Source organism: Coenobita brevimanus, unplaced genomic scaffold, assembly GCF_032717465.1.
Source record: "Coenobita brevimanus isolate Jiangsu-jjx unplaced genomic scaffold, ASM3271746v2 jjx.HiC_scaffold_173, whole genome shotgun sequence".
Taxonomy (NCBI): Eukaryota; Metazoa; Arthropoda; class Malacostraca; order Decapoda; family Coenobitidae; genus Coenobita; species Coenobita brevimanus.
This window is the reverse complement of record NW_027642592.1, coordinates 108,417-120,560: the sequence shown is the minus strand read 5'-3', so window position 1 is coordinate 120,560 and position 12,144 is coordinate 108,417. Positions and strand designations below refer to the sequence as shown.

The following is a 12,144-nucleotide window of genomic DNA, read 5'->3' as shown; positions in this document are numbered from 1 at the left end:
TATCATTACAAATGTGCTTGGAGAGAGTACTGTATACTGTTTGATACTGTACAATACTGTAATGAATACAGTACTATACATGAATATGAAAAATAAAGAAATTAGTGAATATACTGTATATAAATGTAATGGTACAGTAGGCCTACAAGTTCACATGCACTTACCTAAACTTATAGTAGGTTCCTTAATTACATATGTACAATAGAAGGGGTTGATTGGACTCTGCTACTGATGGAAGAAGTCCCCAGCAGTAGAGGATCCTCATGGAGAATTTCAAGACTGACGAAAAAAATCGGAACATCTGCTGAATGATGAGAGATTTTCGTAAATGGGACTATTTCTCAAAACTGCCGAAATGTCAGATTTGCTGGGGAATTGGATGCCGAAGAATTGGACTTTTACTGTAATATTGTTTGTGTTTTGATATGAATAATATCCAAACAAAAATAATCTTCACCTTGACCGCTTTGCAGTCACAGTGTGCTGTTACTACCACACCATCATGTGACGTCATGAATGTAGTGCTGCCTACTTCTTCCTTAGCCAGTATCATTCATTTTCTGTGCCTGCCCTCCTCTTTTCCTATATTTCCCATCTTTCCTGTCACTTCTTGTTGCTCTTCTTTCCTTTACAGGTGGCTTTACATTGAGTGACAAGCCAAATGGTTTCCTGTAAGCCAAGAAACCGTTTACAACACTGGGTGGCAACCATATAACCAACCCATACGTTCTCCCTACGTGTCAACAAGTGGGTTGGTGGAGGGTTAGTGCCCCTCCCCGTAAAACCAATAACTCAAAGTCAAATGGCCACCCCTTACAGGATTATGGTGTCTGGCAATAGATAGATAGATAGACCATTCAGACCTAGCTGTCTCTGATTGTGTACGACACTACGGCAAAACAATGATCTGTATTTAACAATCTTTGTTCGGTAAAAGCCATGACACCTGGGAAATTGCCGAACAGCATGGTGTTTTGCTTTAATGAAGTATCGGCTTTAACATCAGGGGTCTGGTACCAGTTAGTTCATTAAATCGAGGGTGTGCAGCACTGTATACAGTATATATATACTGTATACCATCTTCATCATCCTGTATACAGTAGAACCCCGGAATTCGTACACAATTCTCTCCTGGAGGCTGTACGAGTTGCAGAATCATGTTTGAAAACCAGAATCATTTTTTTCCATAAGAAACAATGTATTTTGCGCATTTAATCTTTACATTAAACCTTTAAAATAAAGACTTATACAATGTATATTATATAAATTAAAATTTCACTGCATCTTACCAAGGTCCTGAGGAGAGCTGATGGCTTAAGTGGATGCATATGGAGAGGAGGAGGAGGGGTTTTAGTTTTTTGGAAGGGGAGTCACCTTCCATGAAAACTGTGAGGAAACTGCCCTTCTGGTGTTTTTTCTCTTTTCTGTCTCTCTGGACGAGGAGATGCTTGGGGCTGGGGAGATGCTTGAGAGGTTGGGGCATTTCTGTTCTCACTGCTTTTCTTTTAGCAGTCCAGCTGACTCACTGATCTTCTTAAGGGGCCCATGATTATGTACATTTTTCTAACGAAAATATACTTAATTTATCACAGTGTTTAATGGAGCTTGTATGACTGATGCATAGCTGTCGGAAGAGAAAGCGAGGGAAGGACACTAACCAGCTTGTGGTAAGCACAGAGCTGGTCTACAGTATGGCTCTGCCATAACTTAGCTTCTTTCCACTTCATTGCAAAGTAAGACAGTATACATAACTAAGGTTGTACAGCCCTTCCATAGCACTTCTTTGTAACTAGCACCATAATCTAGTGTTAATCTCTTTGTTACAGCTTATTTTTTCTATAACAGCAATAGTATGGTTCTACACCATTTCATAGCACTCTTATTATGACTTGCTCTATATTCAATTGTTAATCTCATTGATACTGATCAAAATGCAAGATGGAGATGGCAGTTTTAGGCCATAAGATAAGATAGGCAGAATACATATAGGCCTGGTTAGAGTGAATAAGCAAAGTTGCACTGAGTAAGAATAACAAAAGTTCATAATTCTATCACCTTTTGTACTTATTATTTCCTTGTTTCTGGATCCACCACATAGCCACACCTGTCTTTAAGTGGAAAAAAAGGGCCAAGAAGATGGTAATGATGATTGTGATTTTAATGGTGATGATGATGATGATGTTTCTCACTAAAGATAATAATATAGGAGAATAAAAATTTCTTTCTGATCACCTTTAGCAACTTCCAAAACATATCTTTAGCATCTTCCAGTACTGTATGATAGACAGCATATATGAATATTGCCATTTGAGTTGTATGGTCTCGCTGCAGCTTAGGAGACTTCCTGGTACTCATACTCATTTATTTAATTTGCACAGTACATTACACTCAAATATACAGTGGTATTGTAATAACCGAACTGAAACTTAACAAATTAATCACTGGTCTGAAGGCCAAGATTCGATCTCAGACCCTCGTGCTTGGAAATACACGCACACGATTACCACTGAGCCAAAGACAAGGTGGTCCCCTCTTTGCATCTAGGCAGTGCGGGCTTTTATACACCCCGTTACAGTACGTCATTCATGTCTTTATTATTGATGTATGCACTGCTTACATAACATGAATATTGATGTCATCTTTTTTTCAAAAGTGAACTAGTAAAGGAAGAGGTGCTAAAAGGCATCCCAAGCTGATAATACAGTACTTGCCCTTGTGGCCACACTCTTGTGGGCTTAAGAGACTTTTTGACATCTCTGTCAGCCTAATGTTCTCTTTTTATGTTTTATAATTTTAATATGGATATTGTTTGCATACAAGGCAGTGTGAAGATGCTCTGTTTAGCTTCATTAGTTATACCATAAAATTATTCCCTTGTACCAAAGGAAAAGGGGAAAAAGAAAGTGTGTGGTACATCATTAGGGGCATTTGTCTTCTCTTAGTATAATAGGAAAAGTGTATGGTAGGATACTTATAGACAGAGTTAGAGAAAAAGAACAGGGAATTTATGAGGAGAAGGGGGTGTGGAGTTGAGAGGCGTGGCAGTGAAATGGCGGGGGACAGGGCTGACTTGGAGGCGATTTGTTTTTGGCCACCCTAAACGGGATTTAGAGGGCGTCTGGCAATAGATAGATAGATAGATTTCTGTAAATCACAGAGTTAATCAAGTAAGTAATGACAATTCTGCATATAACCAGAGTTTGCAGATATATGTCATTGTGTTGTAAGTGTACAGTATATATAGTACTGTACAGCAGGGAAGAAAGGTTGCTGGTTCTTTGAAAGCAGTGATAAGAAACAGGGAAGTGAGCTTGGAAGTGAAAAAGTTACTACATGACAGTATTGTGATACCAACTCTAACGTACGGAAGTGAAGCTTGGACGTTGTTGGAAGGACACAAGTCAAGAGTGAGAGCAGTGGAAATGAGTTATTTAAGAGGAGCCTGTGGAGTCACATGGAGAGACAGGCTGACGAATGAGGATATAAAGAGGAGCGTTGTGGTGTTGATGTGGATGTGATAGGAATCGTTATGAGTGGAACATACTGAGGTGGTTTGTGGCCATGTGGAGAGGTTGGCGGGTCAATGACTGACGAAGAGAGTGTATGTGAGTGAGGTGGAGGGGGAAAGAGGGAGGGGGAGGCCGAGGATGAGATGGAGGGAGGGGGTGGAGAGGTATATGAGAGAGGGGTGTGTGAGTTGGGAGCAGGGCAGTGAAATGGCGGGGGACAGGGCGATTTGGAGGCGTATTTGTTTGTGGCCACCCCAAACGGGGACTGAGGCGTCTGGCAATAGATAGATAGATAGACTATGTTTTTTTGCTTAATTTTTCCAGTTGGATACAATATTTTGTATATATGCTGTACAGTATATCAGGCATGTTTAATTATGAATGACTGTGTATGACAAGACTTATGTAACTACCCTGTACTGGTGTGTGACAAGAAAAAGATGTTGATCAGTAGTTACGGTACCAGCTTTTCCTCTTAACACCTTTGGTCAGGTGACATTTTTATTGTATTCTTGCTAAAACTAGACAAATTTATTAATGCAGCATATTTTAACCTTTGGCAAAGGGCTGAAGGTATACGTTGTTTGCCTTCCACTGTGAAAAAGTGTTGCCTTGGCTAAATAACATCATCTAGGGCTAGCAGAAACATAAAGTACATCACTGGAGTGAAAGTGTTAATAGGTAATGATATTATTGCAGGTTGTGGATGATGGTGAGCCTGACCGTCTGTATAGCGTAATTGATGTGGAGTGCCGAGGACATGACCCAGCGGTGCTACCATCATACCTCACCTTCCTCTCCACCGCTGCATCTCACCTCGGAAGTACAGTTCAGGACATGTTAGTTCAACCTACTTTTTGTCTTATTAACCATATGTGACACATCAGGCTTTAAATATGAGATGTAGTTGGGGTTTATTGCATACAGAATACCATTCAAGTGTGAGTGATATAATGACTCTTGCTTTAATTATCTAAATTAATTAGCCCATCCCAGGCCTCTGTGCTCCTGATGGGGGAGGAGAAGATTGCATAACAGAGACATAGGTGGGTGGAGGGTTGGTCTTACTACTTTTCCACCCCTCTCTTGGCATCTCCTCATTCCAAGTGTTCCATAGCATCTCCAATTTCATATCATTTATAATTCATTGCAGCTTCTCCATCCATCCATTATGTTAAGGATCATACCTTACCCTAGCAGCCATGTGGGAAAAAAGGTCAGTCATCATCATCATCCAGACCTCCTTTCCCACCCTAGGGCAGAGTGCACAGTAACAACGTCCAGACAGGACAAATTTGCCCGATCCAATGGGCCACGCTTCGATTCGCTCACCATTCAAGCCCCCGATATCCTGGCTCTATCTGATATGTCAAAAACATTATGTAAATGAACTACATCATATGTGCTTAAGTTGCAAAAATATCAGTGCAGTTTTTTTTAAGCAATCCTTTGGTGAACATAAAAAGTTGATAAATACCAACTTCCATGAATAACATCCAAAGAAACACTGGAGAATGAGGAAGCAAAACTCAGAGCCCTTAAACACACACATTCTCTCTCTCTCTCTCTCTCTCTCTCTTTATGTGCCCATTGTCTTGACACTGTGACCCTCTTTTACTTAGGCTCATTCCTTCCTGTTAATCATAAGTCCACTTCATTGTCTTCCACCCCAAGCCTCATTTATACGTAACCTTTCCATATGGCTTCGTCCTTTTATAGTTTGTTCTTGTTACCTTCAGATGGTTTTATTCAACATGGTAAACATATCTCTACCAACCCCCATCCTAAATCTTGCCGTAGCTGAATGTAAATGTCTTTAAGTCCACTTCATTGTCTTCCACCCCAAGCCTCATTTATACGTAACCTTTCCATATGGCTTCGTCCTTTTATAGTTTGTTCTTGTTACCTTCAGATGGTTTTATTCAACATGGTAAACATATCTCTACCAACCCCCATCCTAAATCTTGCCCTAGCTGAATGTAAATGTCTTTAAGTCCACTTCATTGTCTTCCACCCCAAGCCTCATTTATACGTAACCTTTCCATATGGCTTCGTCCTTTTATAGTTTGTTCTTGTTACCTTCAGATGGTTTTATTCAACATGGTAAACATATCTCTACCAACCCCCATCCTAAATCTTGCCCTAGCTGAATGTAAATGTCTTTAGGCAGAAGAAATACTGTAATACAAACAATATGTAATCGTAGAGACTTGGTGACTAATTTTTACACACCTTCATTGTCTTTGTAACATTTTCTGGGTAGTGGATAAAGGTTGTTAGCTAAAGATAGGCAGTAGATTAGTCTTATACCTACCTTATTCAGTAGCATTGTAATTGTGGCAGTATCACCATCATTTTAGAGCAGTTTTTTTGCAGTCACATAGGGTGGGAAAATGTTTAAGAGGGCTGTTGCATCTGTGTTGTGCCAAGGAGAAAGAAATCTTGAGGTAGAATTATAGGCATAAATATTGATACATTTCAATACTATAAATCAGTAGGATAAATAATGACAAAGGGGGAGGGGGCACAGTACTTCCACACTCCTACTCTCACCTCTTTTGGTAGCTTCTTGTGAAACATGTGGAATTCATTGGTGGCATTTAGTCTCCTTTATCCCTAGGTTAAAAAAAAAAGTTTCAGTAATTACAGACTTGAAAACTCAGCTTCTCCCCACCAAGGCTGTAAGCCATAAGACAAAAGTTGAATCCTCTGTGTTGTTGTTGTTGTTGTTGTGAACTTGTGACCCCAGGTTTATCTGAATGTGATCTGGGTGGACTGTAGATTGAAACAGGATTTCTCTTACAGTTCACCATCCTCTTTTAGGGGGATTGGGATGGAGTTGAGAATGTTTGAATAACCAGGCAGTTTTTGCTATGTCAGTTCCACCATGTGAAGGTATCCAGCTGCAGGATCAAGCCTCCCTGTTTAACTGAAATATAGTTTAAGAAGTATCTGTATGCCTTTCCACAAGTAACTCTATAGCCCAATAGAGAAAAATATAAATCAGTATAAAAGCTTATATCTTTCACAGAGCTTGGCCCACAAAGCACATAAAACGGTGGACATTACTGAAGTCGGTGCACATCCACAAGAAACACCGAGTGCAGTATGAAGCCAGAACCCATTTCCTCACTTTATCACTCCCGCGCCTCACACAGTCTACTGCTACACCTACCTTGAGTATATCCAGCGTAATCTTCCAGAGGGTGTCGCTATGAAAGTTACCAGGGTGAGAACCATTTAAGCGTATTGTTGAAATGTGAATGTTTGATGAATGAAAGCCAGGGTGGTTGTGAACATTGTGCATCTGAGCTGAAGGTCAGGAATCATTATGCAATAAGTCCCCATTCCCTCCCCCTACCAAGTCCAAGTAAATTACATCTGGTGGTGCAATTAGTAGAGTGCCCTGGTCAGAGCATATTGTGGCATATGCTGTGGTTGAAGTCCAGGAGATGGCCAGGGGTTTTTCTGTCATGTTGAGGCACCAGGGGCTCTGGTCTGAATTAATGGTAGCCTAATCTCGGGTCCCTACACTTGGATGAAGGCAAAATGGGATTTGTCATTTTCTTCTAGTCGTGGGGGGATTATGATTGAAGAGTTGAGAGGAAGGATGGGACTGGAGTGCATTGGTGTTGTGATGAGGAGGGATGGATTGAGATGGTTTGGGCATGGGGAGTGGATGGAGAATGACAGTTGGGTGGGGAAGGTGAGAAGAGTGAACATCTGATGTAGGGTTGTAAGAGGTAGACCGAAAAAGACCGGGGATGAGGTAATTGAGTGTGACCCCAGGGATAAGGGACTGCATAGCGAGGCACTACCCAACCCAACATTGTAAATGGTTTCTTGGTTCACAAGAAACCATTTGGCCTGTCACGTAGTGTAGAGAGACCCGAAGGCAGTACTTCACTGAGTGAGTGGATGATGGGCGCTCCCATCTGTCGTGTAAGAAAATATTATTTGGTAATGAAATTGCTGGGCATTGGAGTGCATAGCTATGGAGTGTCAGGTGCCATGTCATGAACTTTAGAGTTATGAAGTGAAGCCAGTAAACAATACATACCAGAGTGCACTAAATTAGCAGAATCATTTCAAAAATTGAAATGTGTTTTATGACATTGTTTGATTTCTATTGAGGGTTCTCTTTTTGAAATGTTTGTTGGAAATTCCTGAGCTGTCTGTTACTGTACTTAGTAACTATCCTGCCTCCTAATGTAGTAAGTGAGTTGTTTATGACAGAAAAATTGTAGAGAACCCCCCCCCTCCACAGTTCAGCCAGACAATGTAAAACATATTTTGAAAATTGTATTTGATGGTCGGCTGAAACTTAATGCAGTACTTCCTGAGAAGCGTTGTTAATTATAAGGTGTCATGTTTTGTTATTTTTTACATTTCTAGGATCCTGCCTACCATTTTGGTGGTGGGAAATACAGTTAGGATGAGGATACATTTCTAGGCATAAGGAAGTCTTTTTAACATCTTGCAATTTTCCACCCACAACATAAGCCTTTGAGTAGCTGTGGTGAGTGGCAAGGTGTCTGGTGGTTAGAGCATTCCAGTTGGAGTGGCAGCCCTACATAGGTTTGATCCTTGAGAGGTGACTGGAGACTTTTCAGTCATGTAATACCATCAAGAGATGCAGGCAGGTCATCTGCTCTGTGACTTACACCCCAGAGGTATGGGAAGTATGCTGGTCATCTGCCCTCAAGTATACTTGACTCCAATAGCCTAGCCCCAGGCTCCCTACACCTTGAAGGCATTGATGTATAATTGGCTGTTGTTTTTTTACATTTCTATACTCTAGAATCCTACCCTCCATTTTTGTGATGGGAAATAGGGTCAGGATAATGATGAGGATAAATTTTTATGCATTAAGCATTTTCTTTTTAGCATTATAGAGTGTCTCACCCTAAACAAAACCCTTCAGATAGCTGCGGTGCAGTTGGTGATAAAGATTTGCATCATGTTTCACTCATACTCCTTTACACTGTCCTCAGCTGGCTAGTATTCTTTAACTGTGAGAGCCTTTGTCTGTTTCTGTGCTCAAATAGTTCACCTCTTCTGCTTTCCATTATTCTTGCTGGTTAAAATTCCTAAGATGTGAGATGCTTGGGGTGTTTTTCAGCCTTAATATTACACCTCCTCTGCTTGTCACTTTCTCTTTTTGCTAATATTCCTTAACTGAGAGTGGCTTGTTATGTTTCTTTGCCCTAATATTTCACCTCTTCATCTTGTCACTTTCCTCAGCAGGTTAGTATTCTTAAGCTGAGAGAGGCTTGTATGTTTCTCTGCCCTAATATTTCACTTCTCCTACTTCTCGCTTTCCTCTGCTGGCTGATATCCTAAACTGTGAGAGTTGTGGTATATTTTTCTGTCTGCACATGTTGCTTTTTTAATAATGCGTCAGGGAGGAAAGTGATGGACATGCCTAAGCGTGAAGGAGATGCAGTGGAAAAGGAGATAGACTTTTGCCCTTGACTGTGCATAAAACCTTGAGATTTTTTTAAATATGTAGATTTCTGGGTACAGCTGTGGCTCAGTGGGTTAGAGCGCTCCTCTCTGGCCGAAGGGTCGGAGGATCGAATCCACCCAAGGGTCATTGGTAGACATCAGGAAGGGCATCCAGTCATAAAATGCTACACGCTCCAATCCAAAGTCCTCTACCCAGGGGCAACGCCTTAGCCCTTCGGGGATACCTGGTGTAAAATCAAATTATTTTTTATTTTATTATTCTGGGTACTGTAGAATTCTTTTTAATGTTCAAGAGTTCCATACCGATCAGCAGAATCCTTTGAGTATCATTGGTATAGAATAATGCCTGTTTTTTTCTTTTTAAATATCTGCACATTATAGCCTCTCAGAGTTTACAATCCATAAGCAGAGTTCTTCATGTTGTGCTGGTAAAGGAAAACCTCCACATGTTGTTATTTATACTTTTTAGCATCTTAGGGTTCTGTTCTCTGTGGTTTTTCAGATTTTTAGCACCTCTTCCATAGAAATTTGTTATGCACAGAACACCTTAATATCCTCTTGTATATTATTGATGCAAATTATGCTGATAGGAAAGCAATATAAATAAAATAAAAAGAGGGATGTGTGTTTGTGTAAAGTGCCAGTTAAATCACTAAGGAAGAGGTGCTGTGAAGAGCCTCTGCCACTGATGATATACCCCTAGAGTTTCTAGCCCTAAGCAGAGTTCTTCAAGTAGCCAAAACATTTTCTTATCTGGTGGTGCTGCATTCCCAGCTGGAAGTACAAGGCAGCACTCACCTTTATCAGGGATCTCACTGCCTGTCCCCCACCACCCTCCTTCCTCACAGTGCAGAGTACATTTATGTGTAGTTGCCATCTTTCTATATGTGACAGTACAGATATGTTTATGTCCACCCTCATAGCTTATGGGGCAAAGTACAGGTGTGTTTATATGGGCCATCTTTCCTCTTGAGGCAGAGTATGTTTATGTCTGCCATCTTTAATTATGGAGAAGAATATATTCTGTATATTTATTTGTACTGTCTTTCATTATGGGGCATAGTAAATGTAGTGTTGTATGATTTTCTATTGATTATTTTTAAAAAATGGTAACAACAGGTATGTGGTTAGGCCAGACATACTTGCTAGTTTTCTTTGTGTTTTATTAATAATAATAATAATAATAAAACAGTATTAAAAAAAAGGAATGAGCCAAATGGTTGAAGCCTGCAAAGAAATTTCTCTTCTCGTCGAAAAAATAAACAAGAGAACCAAAATCAAGGTGTGTTATTTTGAGGTAATTGGACAAATTGGATGCACAAGAATTAAGGTTGTAGGCAGAGAGAAATTCATATTGTGGAAGAGTGTTCCAGAGTTGGCCCATTGCTTACATGAAAGCTTGAGAATATAGATTACTTCCTTTGTTGAAGAACTGGACAGAAAAGGTGACAGTGCATTGATAGATGAATACTTCACACCCATTGTACTTGGGGAAGGTTATAGTAGACATTTCAGAAAAGCAGCGATCAGTGAAAAGCAGTAGTAGGAGGATAGAGCTGCAACAATGTGAAGAGAAAGAGGTTGTGGGGAGTCAGTAAGGTATCTTAATGATTTACTTGTTACCAATTGATTTGATAATCTGAGATAGGCCACATTTTGCCCTTAGGCTGCTTGATGGATGCCCTGGCCTTAACCCTTTAATTGTAATGAATGCTTTCTTGGCCTTCTGTGAACTCTTTTTTTAGATTTTTCACATTTTTACCTTGTAGAGTGACTAGGTACTCTTTACAGTACACAGGTCCCTTTTCTAGGATTTTGAATAGCTTCTGGGACATGGTGTGTAGTAGGTAGTATAGTTATGTGTAGAAGAAGAGCTGCATCTATATGTTTAAGTGAATTTCTTTGTTACTTCCTTGAGGGCTTGTTTTTAGACTGACGAAGAGAGTGTATGTGAGTGAGGTGGAGGGGGAAAGAGGGAGGGGGAGGCCGAGGATGAGATGGAGAGATGGGGTGGAGAGGTATATGAGAGAGGGGGGTGTGAGTTGGGAGCAGGGGAGTGAAATGGCGGGGGACAGGGCGACCTGGAGGCGATTTGTTTGTGGCCACCCCAAACGGGATTGAGGCATCTGGCAATAGATAGATAGATAGACATTAACTCCATCACCCTCCTGTGACTCCCATTCAGGTGAATAAAAGCATATAACATTAGCTAGAATAGAATACAAGAGTTGTCAACTGTGAGAGGATACCAGTATTAATTTTATGGTTATGTACTCTCTCTCGGCTGAATAATGTTTGGCATTTGCTGGAATAAAGTACCAAAGTTGTCCTGATTAAGAGATGGCTAATATAGGAAAAGGCCAACCATATCTGCTAGGGAAGAAGAGAATGAAGCAGTCCATTGGTGAGGGAAGAAGGAAAAGGAAGAGGGGTGTAAGAGAGAGAGAGGGGAGGGGTATGTGAGAAAACAGTGTAGACTGGAGACATTTCTCCTGGTTATCCTTGTCAGTGGAGGGTTTGCAGTAGGGAGCAAGTGTCACAGATTATGATGATGGTAATGGTGATGAATATTCTCTGTGACCATCATCCACTCACTTGATGTAGTGCTGCCTACTTCCTTAGCTTTTATCATTCTTTTTCTGTGCCTGCCCTCCTCTCTTCCTATTTCTCCTATCTTTCCTGTCACTTCTTATGCCTTTTCTTTCCTTTACAGGTGGCTTTACATTGAGTGACAAGCCAAATGGTTTCCTGTAAGCCAAGAAACCATTTACAACGCTGGGTGGTAACCATATAACCAAACCATACGTGCTCCCTACGTGTCAACAAGTGGGTTGGTGGAGGGTTGGTGCCCCTCCCTGTAAAACAACTAACTCAGTGTCAAATGGCCACCCTTTACGGGATTATGGTGTCTGGCAATAGAAAAATAGAAATAGATAGATTTCTAATGCATGAGTGAAGTGTTTACTCTAACTTGTGCATACAGCCATACTTTGTATGGTTTGTTACTAACATCAGTGTATTGGATTGCAGTCAAGTAATTTATTTTTAATGCTGACATTGCCTAATATTGAATAGTTTTTGCTTTGCTAATGAGTGTATCATCCACAGCATGAACTCCAGAAGCTTCCCCAACATGTCAAACCATCATCAGAAGTGTCGGTTTGAT

The 12,144-nt window shown here is 40.6% G+C and overlaps 1 pseudogene; it reads left to right on the top strand.

Annotated features, from left to right (window-relative positions):
• Positions 1–4,208: 4,208 nt before the first annotated feature.
• On the top strand, positions 4,209–12,143 carry LOC145389646 (small ribosomal subunit protein uS10m pseudogene; annotated as a pseudogene).
• Position 12,144: the final 1 nt, after the last annotated feature.